This window comes from Rhinopithecus roxellana, chromosome 5, assembly GCF_007565055.1.
Source record: "Rhinopithecus roxellana isolate Shanxi Qingling chromosome 5, ASM756505v1, whole genome shotgun sequence".
Taxonomy (NCBI): domain Eukaryota; kingdom Metazoa; phylum Chordata; class Mammalia; order Primates; family Cercopithecidae; genus Rhinopithecus; species Rhinopithecus roxellana.
Window position 1 is genome coordinate 51,395,813 of NC_044553.1, and position 21,128 is coordinate 51,416,940.

Below are 21,128 nucleotides of genomic sequence, written 5' to 3' on the forward strand. Positions count from 1 at the left end.
CCCAGCTTCCAGAACTGTGAGAAATAAATTTCTGTTGTTTGCAAGCTACCCAGTTTATGGTATTTTGTTATAACACTCCAAATGAACTAAGATAATAAATTAAAATATGTTTTCATCTACATGAGCACACTAAGGACATTTAAAATATTCTATGGAACAGATTTTTGGAAAATCCTAAGACTAAATAAACAATGGAGAAATATGTAGAACCCTGTAAATGAGGCACAAAATACTAGAGCTATCAGGAAATAAAAATCATTTAAATTTTACCCTTTTGTTTTACTGTGGAGGAAACCAAGATTCAGGAAGAGTATGTCAGCAGGAACTAAAAATTCAGGTGCCTTACTCCCAGTCCAGTGCTCTCTGAAATAGATTAGAACAACATGCTATTTGAACACAATAATGTCCTTGTACATTGCAACTGACCATGCCATATATGGCAGTTGTAAGAAAATTTTCATGAGGTATAATTTTTATTTTGTAGCATAAGGTTGTTGAAAGTAAGTATATTAAATATGTTTTATTATCATAAAATAAAAATGCTGTGAGTTTTAAATTTTAACAACATTACTTTTTCTTATTCAGCTTGTTATGATTATGGTATAACCAGAACACTGCCTTCTCCCAAGATGTCTTTCTACTGCTTTTGGATATTGTTTGTCTTTTTAAAGAAAAAGGCATTCTAAAAATAGGATACTGTCAAAATGGTTTGAATTTCAAGGAAAAAAAAACCCTAACACCTGCTCCCTGAGAAATAAATACTCAGTTCGAAAGCATGACATTTAGAATATGCCTTTGGTACAAAATTCAGCTGCAGATATCCACTACTAAAAGATTGTTTTGATTCTAATTCAAAGTAAATATAGAATTAGGCTATCTTAATTAGTCCCTTCATTTATGAAGCTGTATGTTCTTCTGGCCAAACAACTGTATCATTGTGTTCCTGTGCTTTGCTCTATCTCTCATTAGAGTATTTTTAATAGCAACAGGGAAGGGCTGACTGTCATGGCTTATCAGTCTCCCTATCTGAAACTTTCATCAAAGAGTCTTTCAAATTCTACCAATCCATCAATCTGAGATTTCAGGTGGGAATTCATGATTTAAAGGAGAATAAATAACCCTGTTCCTGAAGGGGACCCAAATTCACTAAAGAGAGAAAGGAAGAGACAACCACCAGTAAAAGAATCAATATATCTTTCAAATGACCTGTGAAACCCCAGCTCCCTCATTGAAACCCTTTAGAGAGGAGGACATCAGAGCTTCCCAGGCAATATCCCTGCTTCCAATAGAAGAATTTAGAGTAATTGGATGGTACATGATACCCTAACCATCAGCCACAAGAATTTCTTGGCACACTATCTGGAATAGCAAGAATAACTTAAGGGTGTTTAGTACCTTGAAAAGGACCACTACAAAAGAGAATTAATTTTTTATTACTGCATACAATCATGTTGCTTCTCTCATAGGGTTAAGTGGATTCATTTACTCTTGTAACAAATGTTTATTGAGCACCTACCATATTCCAGGCACTATTCTGGGAGCTAAGGAAACAGCAATGAACAAAACAGACAAAAATCTCTGCCCTTATACAAGTTATATTATACCAGGGAGAAACAAACAAACAACAAGTAAAATGTTTAGTTTGCAGAAAGTGATAAGGGTTATGAACAAAATTTAAGTACAGAAAGGAAATTAAATGAAATAATATATATGCTTGACACAGTATAAGCATTTAAAATATATTAAAGAGTTCCTTCTCTTAAAAACTCTAAAAATGATGTTCTTAGTTTCAGGGCTGGAGTTGAGGAGAAACTGCATTTTCTTCTTGAGAGAGTCATAATTTTACCCCACTACTTCTAAATATGTGAAATAATAACTTTCATTTATCAAATGCTCACTTCGTGCCAGAAACTTTACATAAAATACTTCATTTCATCTTGTAAAATGGATATTCTCCTTATATATGGGGAAAATGAGGTTCTAAGAATCTTAAGATCATAACTCTAATAATTTTATAGTAAAGCTAAGATTCAAAGGTAAACATACCTGGCTCCAAAATCCACCCTGCTGGGCTCTGTTTTTGTTCAGTGTTTAGGTATAGGGTGTCAGGAGATGGAGTAAATCAAGAAGCGAAACATGACTATTATTCTCATGGACTACCTATTCCCTGCTCACCTCCCCCACCACTAATCTCTTGCTCAGAGAATTTCAGTCTATATACATATGTGTAAATTGCTGGATGTTAGGATTCCAAACCCAAAATGGAATCCTCCTATTTGATGCAAGCTATTGCAAAAAAAAAAAAAAAAAAAAAAAAAAAAAAAAAAAAAAAAAAAAAAAAAAAAAACTCACTTTAGATTTGAGTATGTGACATTTCCATCACCATTAAAGGTTCTAGAGTAGACTTTTTTTGAAAGCTTATTTTCTCCTCAAGCTGGTTGACAGCACTGAATTTACTACTTCTCGTTTGGGTATCTGAGCATATATGGTATTTAGACAGGATGATGTTAAGGTCTAAGAACCAGAGAAAAAAAATCACACCAAAGATAATAATTTATGTTATTTTCTTAAAGAATTTTTAAAATTCTTATATTTAAAAAAGAAAAACAAAATATATAGGTGTATTCACCTTTACAACAAATCAACCAAATGATATTAACTAAAGCAAATTAAAACAAGGAAAAACTCTTTAAGTAAACAACAAAAAACAAACAAACAAACAAAAAAGAAAAAAACAGAATAAAACATGTTTTGTTCTGTTTGAGCCAGGGTCTTGCTCTGATGCCCAGGCTGGAGTGCAGTGGTGCAACCATGGCTCACTGTAGCCTGGACCTTCTAGGCTCAAGCAATCCTCCCCGCTCAGCCTCCTGAGGTGCTGAGATTACAGGCATGAGCCACCATGCCAGGCCTGTGTCTCTTCTTATGCTGGTTATGTTATCTTTTCCTCCATCCTCGGCCTTTCAACCTATTTTCAGTTTAGTCAAAATTCAAATGTTTAAAAATCCTGTTATCAAGTATTTATTACTAAATTAATATAAACTGTAACATCTTAATTCGCCAATCTGATTCTTTATTTGTTCTCAGAGGAATCATATCTCTTTTTGTGGTAGTTTTTATTGTTACCTTTGTTTTCAGATCTGTCCTTTTTTCTTGAAGAAGCTGCCCTTCTGAGGCAGGTGTTCCTCTACAGTGTTCTAGAAGTTGTGTGCTCCTACTAGCCAAGCCTGAAGAAATGTTCATCCTTCGGCTTCTTCTTGTGCTGCCCATCTTCTCATCATCACCCCCTTATTTTTATTTACTTTTAATTTAAAATGAAATGTACCAATAACCCTAAAGGATAAATTTGTTAAACTGTACTTGCACAACTGTTTTCATGTTGTATATAGTCTCCTACCACATCACATATGCCCCTCCCGCCCACTGTTTCAGTTATTTCTAGTTGATTTTCCATATAGGCTGCCTGCAAGACTGACTAATATGAGTTTTAAAGGATCATTCCCTTTCAATTCACACAAAGACAAAAACAGATTAAATACAAGGAAGTATTTGAATTAACTATTAAAAGCTAAAAGCAAGCAGATTATTTCCAAGGGCCATATCAGAGAAACTGCAGTATCATTTGGTTTTCCATGGGCTACTTTTATGCTAATGTAATAGGAATAAACAGTGGCAGAGAGATGAGGGCCTTGGGGGCTGCTGGTGGGGAGGACTGTGATGAGTTTAGAACTGTCCCAAAAGGTCACATTGATAAGAGACTACCTGGGGTAGTAACAAACTATGAGCACTCAAGATTGAGAAAGCTGAGAAAGGGCTGAGAAACAAGAATTCTGAGTGGGCCAGCAAAAGTAATGAGTCATTAGACAAACACTTAAATCAAGAAATTGGATGAGAACAGAAGATGAGAGAACCTCCACAGATATGCTTGGAGCTCCATGTCAAGGTATGTTCAGAAAAAAGGAAGAACTAGTCATGACCATCTATAGGCACGGCCCAGCTAACACCATGTTAAATCTATGTCGTGCTCTCCAAGTAATAGACATGTGTGTGCCTATAGTCATCCTTATTTGTAAAATGTTTGTTCTCTTAGCATATGATACTGTACATGGTAGATACTTGATGCATTTGTCAATTGTTGACTACTGGTGAAATTAGCTAAAACAGCTAGTTTTACAGCTTGTACAGTGATGGACATAGTGAGTATCAGAATTGTTCAGGGGTACAAGGTCTTGAGTTCCCGGGGCTTGATCCTTGAAGAAGACTCTATTCTTAGGCTTCTAAGAGGTGGCAAGAGTCCTTTCTGGATTTGTCATGTTCCTGTTTACTCACACAGTCAAAAAAAATTTACCTTTTTCCTGTGCAGCAAGTGTCATCATTCATACTCATTTTCTAACAACTCTCTGCAAATCTGTGGATTAACAGATTGACACAGACACTTCTCACTGTGACGTGATGGGTGGGAATGCTTCACCTACCGTAACGTCCAGGAGTCGGTCACCAGCATCTCATTATTATAAACAGTAATGGCAGATCTGGACTTCTGAACATTAGCATGGCTGGAACTGCCTTGCTGGAGAAGGGTTCATTATAAATATTGACTATAATTCCCTTTTAAATTGAAAAACAAAAGAACTTTTCCTGTAGTAATATAACCGCGAATTATAGGCCCTCTGGCCTCCTGGAGAGAGAGAATTTAAAAAAAAAAGAAAAAAGAAAAAAAAGGATAGTACTAAAAAAAAAAAAAAAATACCCAGACAGCATAAATATGTTGTGTAATTTAAATGAGAGTTAAACAAAGAAGGTGATAAAAGTAATCAAGTAGTAAACAAAGGGCAAGAGAATTAATATAAACATTGAACCAACAGGATGGTTAATTAGCTTGCTTTGCAAAGATTTGATTTCTCCCCTGAAAGCAATGGTGGTGACAAATAAACTGACCTACCAAATATCTTCAAGTAATATCTTACCTCATGTAATATCAAAAAATATCTTCAAGGATAATGTAATACACCCCCCCATTGCCTATAAAAGAAACACCACTGAGTTCCTGTGCATGCCACTGAATTACCATGTACAAGGGCCTGGCTCTGGGTTGTTTTGACAATGGTCCCTTAGTTTTTCTAAGCACTACAATTTCTGTTTGAATTGTTCCAGAGTAGGAGGAAGCAGGGAGTCTCAAACTCAAACATCTACAGGGCTAAGGCAGTGGGGGCACCAAAAGGGCCATATGGGACTGGCTACATAAGGTCCACTGCAAAATAAAAATGTGGAGCCCCTTATTTAAAAATTATTTTAAGAATTTCAAGATGGTTACAGCAGAGTATTAAACTAAGTGTGGACCCTTCTCAGTGCAGGGCCCTATGCAACTACACAGGTTGCACACCCATAAAGCCTGCCCAGCAGCCATACAAAACAAGCTGCAGGCTAGGTTTTGCTCATGTATTGGCCAGTGTGAGACCCCATTCTTTTTTTTTTTTTTTTTTTTTTTTTTTTTTTTGAGCCGGAGTCTTGCTCTGTCACCCGGGCTGGAGTGCAGTGGCCGGATCTCAGCTCACTGCAAGCTCCGCCTCCCGGGTTTACGCCATTCTCCTGCCTCAGCCTCCCGAGTAGCTGGGACTACAGGCGCCCGCCACCTTGCCCGGCTAGGTTTTTGTATTCTTTTAGTAGAGACGGGGTTTCACCGTGATCGCCAGGATGGTCTCAATCTCCTGACCTCGTGATCCACCCGTCTCGGCCTCCCAAAGTGCTGGGATTACAGGCTTGAGCCACGGCGCCCAGCCGAGACCCCATTCTAAAGGCTCTACTAGCCAGGTGGGGTGATGTGTACCTGCAGTCCTAACCACTTGGGAGGCTGAAGTGGGAGGATCGTTTGAGCCTAGAATTTCGAGGCTGCAGGGAGCAATGATTGCACTACTGCAATCTAGCCTGAGCAACAGAGTAAAACCCTGTCTCCAAAAAGAATCTGAAAATAAAATAAAGGTTCCAAATTCTCTCCCTACTTCCACTTGTGACTTAGAGCACACCACCGCAAGATGGCTGGAAAAGTTTGGAGCATGCCCCATGCCTGAAGAACAGAGAAAAATATGGCTGGTGGTTTATGAGGAAAACAAAGTCTGTCCTTTATCTTCATCAAGTCTTAAAACCAACTCAGGAATTCAATTACTGACCAGTATGTGCTTGTGGAGAAGAAACTGTATGCCTTATTAATTCAAAATGCAATAGTCCCCCTCATTATCAGGCGATACATTCCAAGACCCCCAGTGGATGCCTGAAACCATGGATAGCAACAAAACCTATACATACTATGTTTTTTCTTATACATATATACCTATGATAAAGTTTAATTTATAGATTAGACACAATAAGAGATTAACAATAACTAATAATAAAACAGAACAATTGTAACAATATGCCGGCATTACTAATCTTGAACTGTGGAGTCATTATTTAGTAAAATAAAGGTTATTTGAACATAAGCATTATGATAGTGAGATAGTTGATCTGAAAACCAAGACGGCTATTAAGTGACTTAACAAGTTGGTAGCATATACAGTATGGATATACTGGACAAAGGGATGATTCACATCCCAGGCAGGACAGAACAGAATGGTGTGAGATTTCATTGCACTATGCAGAACAGCACATAATTTAAAATTTAATGTTTATTTCTGCAATCTTCCGTTGAATATTTTCAAACCATGGATGACCATAACCACAAAAGGCTAAATCACAAATAAGGGCGGAGGAGGGGCTACTGTACCTAAAACTCTGTTGCCATGGCCAAAGTCCTATAAGGATTGCTATTCCTCTGAAAAACCACACTCATGGCCCATCTACAGAGTTCAGTCAATATGACTGTTTAGAGAAATGCTTCCCATTTAAAGCGATACTGTAAGGCACACTAGGGTGATTAGATGAGGCTGAAGGTAACTGGTATACCTGTCCTTGTATGGTACATACCTCCATCAGCAGGCTGGCTGGAATGCTCAATTTAGAGGGCTTTCTGGACAAACAGTTTTTAAAGGTGATGAATATCTTTTATAAAAATAAAAATATCTCTCCTTAACTGATCTGCCATACACATTTCATATTTCCATATGTCAAGTTTGTCAACTGAGATAGACATGCACTATTTGACTAATTATAATTTTATTTCTCAAAATAGCTTATTCCCAAAAAATGCTAATTGCCATATTAGTCTTGTCCACATCCACAAAGATTCTAATCCAAACCCAAGCAAGAAAAGAAAAGTTATTATTTAATGCAGTAAGTTTACCTCCACATATAAACCATATATGTATACGTACCTATACAAATGTGCACAGATAATGGGCTTTTCTAATAGCACAGGGGATAAAAAGTAAATAGAAATAGTATTGCAGTATTAGAGGGAATAAATTATTTTACAAATTTACCCATTTTTCCCTTCCCCTCTGGAATGTAGTAGGGGAAGAGATTTGCAACTGTCTTGCTCATTGCTATAGATTCCCTGACAATGCCTGGCATATACGAGATACTCCATAAATACTTATTGAATTGAATCCATGGGATCAAAACAAATTGCCTTTCATGTGTTCTAGGATTACAAATAGAAAAAAAAAAATCAGAGATATGTAGCAAGACCACCAACTTCCTTAAATTCCACTGGCTATTTTATTTCCTAATTGGAACCTAACTCCTGTAGTCAATGCACCTAGTAGCTTTGATGCTTTCTGATCAGCCTCTCATTCCTGTACCTCATGCAGACACAAGCTTGGGCCTCTTTGGAGCAGGTTAGGACAAAGGTTAACTTCTTCCTGGAACCTAGAAAAGGCTAATAAGCCCTGTGGAATAATATTTCTAAGTATTCACCATACTGGAATCAATATCAACATGCTGTCAGTGTGTGCATTAGCCCCACACTCAAACAAAGAACAGCCCTTAGAGCCCAATAATGATGCTGGGCGTGGATAGCTGGGGATGAGCAAGATGATACAGAAATGACTGTATCAGCTCTCCTCAAACACAAGGCTTCCAGGATATTACACAAGACTATCATTCTTGTACTTTGTCAGAGATAGACAGGGTTTGGTTTCAGCCACTGATACATTCAGCAAAATAAATCCTTTATCTTCTTAACCTAAGAGATAGATTCAGGTTACACTTTCCAGACTGTGAGAGAAGTTTCTGCTTCCCTGGCAACACCAGGGAATACAAACATCTTAAAGTTAACAAAGCACCACAAATATAGGTGATAAAACAGGTATATAAGAAAGTTGAATCATTACTGACTCAGGTAAGACCTGCTTTGAGTGCAACTCCATCATGCCCACACTTACTGATGTAACATTTTCCATACAGAGATCCTCCTAGAAAGTTATGTCAAGCAAGGGTAGTGGCAAAGGTCTAAGCATCAACTTGTGGTTACTTAAATCTCTAGGTACAAAGTAAATATTCACATCTGATCAAGATTCATCCTCGTCCTTACAGCGAAATCAATCTTAGTGTTGCAAATGAGATTTCATTCTACATGTGAAATCCGATTTTCCAATTAGAATGAGGAGGGGTGGGGTACATGTGATAGAGTATAGATGACTGATCTGTATGGTATATACAGTAAAGATGTCATAAAACAGATGACCATGGGTAAGCATGTGTGCTGCATGGCCAGAGTGCAATGATTTGGAATCACTTATTAACTACATAACCTTAGCTAAGTTTATTTGCCTGGCTAAGGGCTGCTTTTTCCAAAATGTGAATAATAACACCTAATCCTATAAAGTGAGATTATTACTCTCTACTTCATTATAATAATAATTATAAGAGCTAAATAAGATATACACAAAACTTAAATCAGTACTGATACACAGTGAGAACTGAATAAATGATAGCTATGATTGTTATTATGATTATTATTTCTATCATCCCTAAGTGGCCTAGTTACCAGCAAATAATTAACTTCTTTGTAACTTTGTAATTTATTTATGAAAGCCATAACCAAAAGTACAGAGGACATTAACTTCTTGTGAGGCTTCCATGGCCTAAACTTTGTCCAATAAACATGGTCTTGATGATCTATCATTACTGTGAAACAAAATTCCATAAATTGTAGAAAGTTTCAGTGAGGCACCAATAAATACAGCCATAGAAAAATCTCTTCCTTCCCCTATATATACACACACACACACACCATCCACCTCTTGGGGATATATTAAAACTGAGCCAGTAATTAAGACATGCAGCTAATCAGAGAGCAGCACAGGCTGTGGCCCTCTGCAAAGAAACGAAGAAACAAAACATTAGGATGACAGCTCCCATTACCAGGGCTTTGTTCTCCTGGAGCAAAAAGAGCACAAAAACATAAAGTTGGAGAACTGTAATTGCTTTTTGAACATTTGTGGGGGGAAAAATTACAGGCTTGTCTGAACCGGGAGGATGTTCCACTAGATAACTGCGTCAGTCCACACCCACCAGCGCCCTTCCCCACCCTCAAAGCATGACTCCACTTTTTCTAACACTGCCCTTAAGGAATCTAGCTTTTGTGACTTCCAGTAATTGAACAAATCAACCACGATGAAGCAGCTGAAGAGCACTTTAGACAAAAGAGACAAGAATTAAGCAAATAGAAAACTCATTAAAATGCTGCCTTTTGCTTTTTTTACTCCTAGAAATTCATGTTACCAAAAAAGTCTTTCTTGGTTGCTCTTCTTCAGAAATAATACTTTAAGAGAATTCTAATAGGCACTAAGTGATTTTCTCCAGATTTATAATCTAGCTATGAGACATACTTTCCCTTCCCCCATCACCATCTAACACTCTTCCCTGTCACCTTAGAGCTTTTGACTTAGATGCATTCACACCCAGCAGTCCCAGCAGAGCTTTCTGCTCACATTATATGACACAAAAAAGCAGGCAATGAACAATTCATGCTCCTAAGTGCTTGCGATAAAGCCAGGCTGAGCTGACCTCTCCCATCCTACACAGCTGCATGTCAGAAACATAAGCTTAAAGGACTGAGAGTAGCAAGCATGCGTGATGTGGTATAAACAAACAAATTAAAATCTGAGGCCTTTCCTCTGGCTGGTGCCTAATGGTAACTAACATGCTCAATTCTGTGGAAAAATAAATAAATAAGTAAATATAAATAAATCACTCAAAGCTAGCTAAAGTATTGCTTTTCCTGCTTTCCACAATACATCTCTTTAGCCTCAATAAACAGACTAAAAGAAGAGGAATTCAATGGTTGCCATTCTTTCGTGTAAGACTTTTTGAGTAAAAACTATCAATTTGGCAGCATTAAGCCACAAGACCACTCCCTGATTCTAAGTGGACATATTGATCAATTGAACTGACATGTGCCTCCTCCTTTCTCTCCCCTAGTAGCAATCAGCTGCACCAGGGAAATCCATTTCATTTCCCAAAACAAAAGGCAACACACCGCTCCTTATCTGGCCCTGTCAGACTAATTTTTTAGAAAAAAAAAAAATAATAATAATGAAGATGCCTAAAAACAGAGCTAGGAGTTGAAATGAAAATGATACATGTTTAGAGTTTTGGAATTGAGTTGAGGTTATGACTGAGTGCAGAGATCTGTATTCCCTACAACCACTGAGGACCCTGATATTTATTTATCATACCCAGATTTTTGTTAAAGTTAAGCAAGGGATGGCAACACCACTGCCACTTCAGAGGCTCTCCCCCAGGCTACCCTTCACTGCAACTGCCGCAGAGAGGAGACTTGTTCCTTTCTCAGTTACAAGTCAGTCTGCAAACAACTCCAGCTATTTCAGAGACTAGCTAGAGATGGAAAAATATGTGGCAGTCTTTCAACTAACTCTGAAGGACATGGGTTGAAGAACTACCATATAGATCAAAAGGCTCAAATAATTTCATTTGTGTTAGGTCTTTATGCTTTTAATAAATTCTGTCTTGAATATGCAAGAGATCCCCTTTCACATCAGGGTTATGTCAAATGCTTATTCAGCATTTGTTCCTTGCCATGAAGAAACTGAAACCCAACCGAGGTAAATACTGAATTTCATACTGCAAATCACTGAATATTTCATATTTCACAAGAGCAAAGAGGGGGCCAATTAGCTCTGCCTCCCAAAAAGAAATCTATTATTTTTACAATGCTTAAATACTGTTAACTACTCATTTTAAAGCTTATTTGGGGTTTTGCAATTGAAAATCATCTTATGTTTATGAAAAATTCTGTAAGAACACTTAAAAATAACAGACAGAGCTGGAGCAAGAATAACTCTACATATTTTAATTCCTGTATGACTCTTACAGGCCTTTGTCTTAACCCGGCAGCCTGAAAAACAGATTTAGGTAAAACAGCCCTTCTTTCCTCAGTCCATTTTAAGCAAAGACAACATCCCCCAATCTCCGCCTTAGCAGACACCGACTAACCAACAAAACAGCCATGCAATTAAGGCCCAGACATTTAATACTCACCATCTCCTGATCCCACCGTCTTCTTTTGATGTTTACAGCACATCTGTAGGATGCAATACTAGGAAATGCCTTGTTTGACCTGCTGCATGATGCTGTGACATCAGTTCAGATGATGCAGCTCATTATGGGAAAGACTGCTGTTGCTATGGCAACTGGGATGTGCTAGGAATCCTTGCTGCATTTCCAGTGGAGCCTGAGACAATACGGAAGCCCTGTAAGAAACAGACGATATGCAAAATTTAGACCAAAGGAAGAGGATTCCTCATTGGACTAAAATCCATAGGTTTAGAAGGGATTTCCCTGAAAGCATTTTGGAAAAAATAAAAATTATCTCCCACTTTGTTGTTAAACATTTAGAAAAAAAGGTAGGAGGAGAAAATAGAATTAGTACTAAGCTAATAAAAACTGAAATGTGTAGTGTTTCCTTTTTAGACAATTTGATCACCTTTTCCTCCCTGGTCAGCACTGGGATAGCTTTTTAAAAGTTATTAAAAATAATTTTTGCTCATCTGTCAAAGACCAAAAGAACAAAACAGTGAGCACAAAAATAATTTAAAATGGAATATAAACAGCTGACCAAATGACTCTCTCAAGTAAACAAGTTTTAATTCTCAAAACATGGGCAAACCCTTGGCCAATGAAGTCTGTCCTGGTCATTTTCCCTGATGAACACCAACCCATAGAACCTTCTCATGTAGAGTAATCTCAGCTTTCACCTGGTCATCAGATAGGCAGCAAAGGGAAGTTCGGAATCTAGAGGGGCATAACACGTGACCCTCAACTTCTAGTGACTCTTCCTTTGGCCTGCAAGGAACCCCTCCCTTTGATGGCCAAAACGCATGTCAGTCTTTTCTGGGATCAAACGTAGTGATAGGAACAAGTAGCAGACCTGCTAGAAACTTCCTAAATCATTGGCATTCCAAACATTGGGGTCTGTTTTTTTCTTTTCTTAGCGATAAAACTGCCTACCACACAGATTATTCATGCTCCTCCCCAACCCCAAAAGCTGGAAATGGGTGAAAAGCCATATTTAAACAAGACACAGTAAGGTATTTCTCCAGTTGGTAAAAGAAAAGCAAACCTAAAACAATCACTTCTTTCCAGTCCTGAGCAGAAACAAATATCATGTGCTGAGAACTGGGGGGAAGGAGATATGGACACAGCAGCCTGTGTTTTGCATATTTAATATTTGTAGGCCATTAATAGAGAAAAAAAAAACAGAATCAAGCTGACCTGTATCCACTCTGTCTTCACAACTCTGAAAAAGAACAACATTCCAAAAGTTTAAAATATAATGAGACAATTATGTTGTCTCCTCCTGCTTGAGATTTTAAAATGACACTGTTAACCACCAGCATAGGGGGTGTGGGATGAGTGGCAGAAGGAATTCAGGCAGTGTCTCTGTAAATAGGGGCTAATAAAATGCCTGAGAAGTGCCAAGATCCCAGCAGGGTGCACCATCAACCTCGCACAGAGCAACCCTGCCCTATATGGGAAGACAGACTTGTTCTTGCTTCACCTAGAGAGGAATTAAGAGACCAAAGCAGAAGGTGAATCTGCCTGCGTAGGTCCTCAGTGGCATCAGCAGAGCCTGACTCCCCCACTTTATCTTAGACCTCAGACCAAATGCCACACACAAGGAGAGAAGTAGTAGGCAGCTACCCCAGTGCAAAGAGCATGGATCCGTGAGTGAGAAAACCCAACTGTAAAGGCCAGGTCCTCCTAGAGCATCTGTGTGACATCAGGCCAATTGATTAACTTCCTGGGGCCTCAAGTTTTTCATCTGCAGAGAAGATTGATTTAGCTAATAACCATAGTTTTCAGGTTTTTCATTAGTAATATAACCTTTATTTTAATGATACAGATCAAAGCTGGACTGCCTTGGTTGAGGCAAGATAAGAAGCCCAGAGCCCAGACTGATGAGCCATTCTCAACCACTCCCTCCAACTTCATTTGCTATAAGCTGACTCTTTAAGATATCTCTGAAGAACCCCTCAGCCTCTGGAGAAGATAAAAAGATGTGGAGCTATTACAGAACAAGATTAGTCTTTCCAGAGCTAAAATCCACATGCTATAAAGAAGAGAGGACAGGGTGGGAGCAGGTGTTCCAGATTTGAATATGGCTTCTCAAGATGGTAAGAATCTTGTTAATCGTCTTTTCCAGAAGCAAGTCAATAGTTTGGTGGGAAGAAATGGATGACTCATCAAACCTGAGGCCAGGTCAAACTTTTAACAACCTGAACTAGCTAAATTGCTGGCCCACAAAATGGCACTCACCAATGAAACGGAAGTGGAAGTGGAAAGCATCACCTCCAAAGGTGGCTAAGACCAAGTGTCTCTTCTTCATATTTTCCTGTCCTGCTAGCTGGATGCAAAGAATCCAGTGGAACTCTGAAGCCCAGAAAGATAATGGCCACACATTGTGGATGGAGCCTGGGTCCCTGAATGACTGCATGGAGCTCAACCATCTTCTCCTAACTACCCATTGACCTACACTGGGCTCCAATGAGTGAGAAACAAACCACCACCGAGATTCTGGGGTAGTTTATTCTGAATAAATTATCTATTTATAGACAAAATTATAATAATTTAATAAAATATAATAAATTTTCTAACAAGATTATATTATATATCATTATTTATGATAAAGTGACAGTGTCAAAAACATGTTCCTTTATTGCAGACTTTTTTATTTTATTTTATATTACTTTAAGTTCTGGGATACATGTGCAGAATGTTCAGGTTTGTTACACAGGTATACATGTGCCATGGTGGTTTGCTACACCTATCAACCCGTCATCTAGGTTTTAAGCCCTGCATGAATTTGCTATTTGTCCTAATGCTCTCCCTCCCCTTGCCCCAACCCCTTGATGGGCCCCAGTGTATGATGTTCCCCTCCCTGTGTCCATGTGTTCTCATTGTTCAAATCCCATATATGAGTGACAACATGCAGTGTTTGATTTCCTGTTCCTGCGTTAGTCTGATGAGAATGATGGCTTCCAGCTTCATTCTTTTTTATGGCTGTATAGTATTCCATGGTGTATATGTGCCACATTTTCTTTATCCAGACTATCATTGATGAGGATTTGGGTTGGTTCCAAGTCTTTGCTATTGTAAATAATGCTGCAATAAACATACATGTGCATGTGTCTTTATAGTAGAATGATTTATAATCCTTTGGGTATATACCCAGTAATGGGATTGCTGGGTCAAATAGTATTTCTGGTTCTAGATCCTTGAGGAATGACCATACTGTCTTCCACAATGGCTGAACTAATTTATACTCCCCAAAATAGTGTAAAAGTGTTCCTATTTCTCCACAGCCTCTCTAGCATCTGTTGTTTCCTGACTTTTTAATAATCGCCATTCGAACTGGCATTAGGTGGTATCTCATTGTGGTTTTGATTTGCATTTCTCTAATGACCAGTGATGATGAGCTTTCTTTTCATATGTTTCTTGGCCACATAAATGTCTTCTTTTGAGAAGTGTCTGTTCATATCCTTTGCCCAGTTTTTGATGAGGTTCTTTTATTCTTGTAAACTTTTTTAAAGTCCCTTATAGATTCTGGATATTAGACCTTTGTCAGATGGGTAGATTACAAAAATTTTCTCCCATTCTGTAGGTTGCCTGTTCACGCTGATGAGAGTTTCTTTTGCTATGCAGAAGCTCTTTAGTTTGATTAGATCCCATTTATCAATTTTGGGTTTTGTTGCAATTGCTTTTGGTGTTTTAGTCAGGAAGTCTTTGCCCATGCCTATGTTCTGAATGGTATTGCCTAGGTTTTCTTCTAGGGTTTTTATGATTTCAGATTTTACATTTAAGTCTTTAATTCATCTTGAATTAATTTTTGTATAAGGTGTAAGGAAGGGGTCCAGTTTCTGTTTTCTGCATATAGCTAGCCAATTTTCCCTGCACCATTTATTAAACAGACTGCAGATTTTCTAAGAGTTTTAAATCTGCTAATATGCATTGAGACTCTCCTGTAGAAATATAGTATGCAGTCTTTTCCTAATTTATATTTAACCACAGAATCCTTTTTTCATAGACTAATGTTCCATTGGCTGTCCATCTACAACACACTAAATATGACTGTAAATAGCAATGAACTAGAACACCACTAAACCTCCTATTCAGCCTGGGGCTACAGAAGAAGGAAAAAATAAAACTTCTCTCACCTTCTGCACAACTCAGTCTGCCTCCAATCTTTCTCTGCCATCCTGAACTGACAAGACAGAAATCTGGTAGTATCATTTGCAGACAGCAACATTTATAGAAATGTTTCCTCCTGGCCGCTTTTTCCTATTTGTAAGTAGGCATTGGCTATAGTTTGAGTGCTCCCTCAAAAATTCATGGGTTTGGTTTTCTGGTTTTTTTGTTTGTTTGTTTTTGTTTTGTGTTTTGTTTTGTTTTAAGAGGAGGCATCTCAATATGCTGCCCAGACTGGATTCAAACTCCTGAGCTCAATGAATCCTCCTGCCTCAGCTTCCCAAGTAGCTGGAACTAGGCTCATGTTGAAACTTAATTGCCATTGTGATGATATTTAAGAGGTAGGGCCCTCATGAATAGACTAACACCACTATCATAGGAGTAATTTAGTGACTGCAGGAGTTCAGCCCCCTTTTTCCATCTCCTGCATTCTCACCCTCTCTCACCATGTGATCTCTTCCACAATGTTATGATTCAGCAAGAAGGTCATCACCAGATGCAGCCCCTTGATCTTGGACTTCCAGCCTCCAGAACTGTGAGCCAAATAAACTTCTACTGCTTATAGATTACTCAGTGTTAGATATTGTTATAGCAGCAAAATATGAACTAAGACAAAGCTGTATCCCAAATTGTTATTATTTCGAAAGCAAATTAGTATTATTTCCAAATCATCAGCTCATGATGCAAACATACATCTTGTGTTTGCATGTTAGGGTTCTTAAAAATCTTAAAGCCATTTCTGAAAATGCAGCTGGCCTGCATCTCCTAGTATACAATGAGAAAATTTGTAGATCTGAGGAATGTGTCTGTTAGTTAAGGAAGTACTAATGGATTTCACAGCTAAGCCCCTAAATTACTCTGGCTAAATATAATTGTGTATGTCTTATTCATTTGAACTCTAACTGAATATTCCTGACTGCAGATGACCTTCTACATGGTCATTCAAGACCTCTCTCTTGAGGTTTCACCTTCCTCTAATGCCTTAGATTCCTGGGCATCAGTTGACCAACTGAGGAAAGATGGGAGATGGTACATGGGGAGGTTTTCATGGGCTAGATCTGGAAGTACCCTTCTTCACTTTCACCCCACATTCTACTGGTTAGAAGTTGGTCAAATGGCTATACCTATTTCAAGATAAGCTGGAAAATAGAATTTAGCTTTGTGCCATAAGAGAGAAGGAAACAGCTAAAATGCACAGTTATCCAGTTCTGCCACATCATGAGATCAGGAATATGATCCTTGCTTCAGGCTGCATTTTACATATGTGTCTGAAATACCTTCAGTGAGTTTTCTTAAGCTCAATTGAACATTCAGGTGTATAAGACTATCACAGCCAACATTTGGCAGCAGCCTACTCAGAGAGTTTGCCAACAGAGCAGCATCAGGCATTCCTCTTCTCTGGAGTCTTGTGGTAATCCATGGAACAATCTATACAGTATCCAAAACTATTCTATCTGGTCCCCAGGTGACAGTTTAAGAACAGAGGTAAGAACACATTAGGCAAGTTCAAGAGTGCTCAGCCTTGAAAGCCTCATTCCTCACAGAAACCAGTATCTTTGTAACAACTTTATAGGCATAACTTCCAGATCCCTCCAAGAGCCACACCTGGTTACAAGAGTCACTGCACCCAGAGAAGCCCAAAACTACAGCTTCCTCTTAGAATTTATGGTTATCTCAAACTAGCTACTAAGAAGGGCTTACTCCTCATCTGCCATTTCAGATGTAGCCAGGGAATATAATGAATGGAACAGGGCCATGACAGAGTAAACAAACAACCCCTCTTGGAGAGCAGAGTCAGATCCAGACCAGGTAAATTCCCCTTCTCCAAGGCAGTCATTTTCACTAACCAAGCGTCATTTTTACTCTAACCAATGTTACCCAACAACATGGTTGACATTTTACTGTTTTCAAGGGAACAGAGTTAGAGAGTTAACTAAAGGTCAAAATCTGATGCAGAAGGAGAAAGGGTTTAGTGAATCCTCTACCAACTGTGCCCAATTCTGGCTTTAAAAAAGACCTTCATTCACAGAAGAGAAAAGTATTCAAACACTCTAACCACATGCCTATATGATCAGAAGCCCATGCTGACTGTGGATGCTGCTTCAATCAGTACACTTTCTATACTTTCTGAGAGTATTTGGAGGCCAAAAATATTTGGACATCAGATATTTAGGCACAGTGCATATATGTGGCTGCTATTGTTGTTGAATGCTCAGCATCCCTCTGCTTTATATAGGTAGCCATGTAAAGAAGAAATTATTGCCTGATGATTATTAATCATTGGCAATCAGAACGGAACTTTCAGCAGTAATAACGGTATATAAATTCAGTTATTTTGTTACCTAATGTTTGCATTTATTATTTCCTCTTAAGATATCACCTTTTTCTACATTCAAACTTACACGCTTTGGGTGGGAATCTAACCAAAGGAATGGAGTATGGAGTAGATTAGGAATCTAACCCAATCAATCTTAAGCTAGTCAGTTTATTACATTCCCCCGACCCATGGAAATTAGCTCACAGGTGTACATGGGATACCACTGAAGCCACTGAGAAGCAATGAAACATTTTACTGAAAATCACTATTGGTTCCTGATTTTGAATAGGAAAGGATGTCAAGTCTAAAGTTGCTCATCCATTTTGTATTCATGAATGAAGAACCTAAGAATAAAGCCAACACAAGGAGAAGAGCAGAGCTGAGTTGAGAAAAAGGAACACTATTCTCTCACCACTTGTGCCAGAAATCAGCCTTACTCTGGTTCTGTTGGTTATGAGTCCAAAAGTCCCTGTTTCTGCCTAAGGCAGTGTATGGCTTGGAGGTTCAGTCACAGTAAACAGAGGCCTACCTGATCCACAAAGTCATCTGAGAAATTGTGTAATGTATAAGTAGGCACCATAGGATGCAGCTTCCTAGGAAGGGAAAAGAAAAGCTCTTAGGTCCCAGAGGGGTTTACAGCCTCAGAGCTGAGACCCCTTCAAAGGGTTAGATTCAGGGCCAGTACAGGTAAGACCTACTCACAAGGTAGATGCAAGATATTATCCTCCTTTACTCCTGAACATTCCCAAATTTACGATAGTGATCACCATCTCAATGAGCCTGAGTTCCATTCCTCTCCTTTCCTAGGCAAAATTCCCATCGGCAAAGACGAAAACCTCAACAATCCCAGGGAGGGTAAATCAGATCTTGAACGAACATTAGATTTGGAATCTGAAGTGGATCTTGGGGTGATTTTGCCCGCAGAAACTTGCCCTAACCAGTTCAGAGATTTCTCTGACGTCCTTCTGAATTCAAGATTTTCTCCTGTCTGACTTTACAGAACTTTATAGTGTTTTTATTTGTTTTTGTTTTTGTCTTATTGTTTTGAGATAGGATCTCTGTTGCCCAGGCTGGAGTACAGTGGCACAATGACACTTCAATGCAGCCTCAACCTCCCAAACTCAGGTGATCCTCCCACCTCGGCTTCCTGAGTAGCTGGGACTACAGGCGTGCCAGCATGCCCAGGTAATTTTTGTGCTTTTTTTGAGAACAGGGTTTCACCATGTTGCCCAGGCTGGTCTTGAACTCTTGGGCTTAAGCAATCTGCCTACCTCGGCCTCCCACAGTGCTAGGATTACAGGAATGAGCCACAACACCTGGTCGACCAGTGTTTTGCTGTTTCATTTTGATTTTAACTCCAAACACAAACATTTGACAGGGAACCAAGTGGCTTTAATGTGTTAATGGAAGCACAATTGTGCTGCTTTATATAGGCAAAGGAAAACACTGAGGATGAACATATTAGGCAGGAGTTTACAAGCTTTTTGAACCCTGCACTGGGGCTTTCCTGTTTTAGCATTCAATGTTTTCATAGGTCTTAATCTTCCCTCTTCAAGTAGGCAGATCTTTATGGTACTGCTATTTTGGTCACACTCCTAGGCATAAGTAATTTCTTAATAAGTCCTTCTTAATTCTTAATTTTTTTGAGAAAAATAACATTATTTCCATTCCAGGCAATGATAAGCTTCCTGCAAGCTTTCTCTTTATCACCCCAGTGTTTGAAATGTTGTAAGATTCCACTAAGGTTTATATGTGTAAATCTTTATCCCTTCCTTTACTGCCTAAAATACCAAAATATAATTTGCTAATGAAAAAATTAGACCTAAAATGACAAAGCAAGTCAGCAAGAAAACACATACATGTGTCATCAGAGTTCTTATTTGCAGGAAATAAAGTGGTGCTCATGATACCTGTTTTCAAGTTATTCACAACTGTCTTGTAACTAACACAGCAATTTCACCCCACAAGTTATTTTAATTTAGTCTCTGTCCCTTACCCAAGAAAAAATATTGATAATCAATCCTCATTTACAAATATTATCCCAGCATAAACACAATACATTCTAGAAAAATGGAAATTTCCAAGATAATTTTAAAGATGCTCATTTTTTAAGGAAAATTAATTATATCATGCTTACGAGGTAAAAATCCTTCAGTAAATAATATATTAAAGGGTACACTACAATAAAATCACAGCAGCTCCAACAAAAAAGATTTATTTATGGGGTAGAAACATTTTCTTTAGCGAATAATCCAGTTTGACAAATACACTCTTAAAAATCAGCTCATCATAATGTATAGGGTTGTACACCATTCACAAGTCTTTTCATTTGCTAGGGTTCTATGAAATAAACAAGAGCTGAAATCCTACATCCTATTATAAGTATCAACTTCCTTTTACCTCTAGCTGAGACTTTACATCAGCCTGCCTTGTATTCCACTAAACAGATGTTTGTCACAGAAACAACTTCAAGTTCCTTTGGGTCAAGGACCGCCTTCCAGAGTAGCATAGGTTGTGTAGCAAGCACTTGTCGGGCACCTCGCCTAGTAAATGCTTTTTGTCTGAGTTTGCCAAATTCAGCAACTTAATCCTCCATCCCATTATCCAACCTCTGGCCAGTTAAAGACGTGCAATCAAAAATTCCAAAACCGGCCAGGCACAGTGGCTCACGCCTGTAATCCCAGCACTTTGGGAGACGGAGGCGGGTGGATTACCTGAGGTCAGGAGTTTGAGACCAGCCTGGCCAACATGGTGAAACCCTGTCTCTACTAAAAATACAAAAATTAGCTGGGTGTTGTGGTGCATGCCTGCAGTCCCAGCTACTTGGGAGGCTAAAGCAGGAGAATCACTTGAACCCTAGAGACAGAAATTGTAGTAAGCTGTGATTGTACCACTGCACTCCAGCCTAGGCAACACAGCAAGACTCCTTCTAAACAAACAAACAAAAAAAAAAAATTCCAAAGTCAACAGTCAAACATAAACATGTGTGCATATAAATATACACACATATGCATATAGATTTAAAAACATATGTGACAATGAATTTCTGCATATATTATCAATCTTTCCTTCTCATACTAGTCAATGACATCATTTTATATTTGTTTACTAATTTACTACTGAAATAAACATTCTATCAAGGTTCTTATTATGAAAATATTTCACAGTA

General features: G+C 38.4%; 1 protein-coding gene across 1 annotated transcript in view; it reads right to left on the bottom strand.

Moving 5' to 3' along the window:
* AKAP6 (A-kinase anchoring protein 6) overlaps positions 1–21,128 on the bottom strand; it is a 653,085-nt gene that overhangs the window by 514,832 nt on the left and 117,125 nt on the right. Inside the window, exon 2 of the mRNA XM_030931392.1 lies at positions 11,437–11,648. The gene's annotated coding sequence lies outside the window, so the exon portion shown is untranslated. The remainder of the gene's footprint in view (positions 1–11,436; positions 11,649–21,128) is intronic.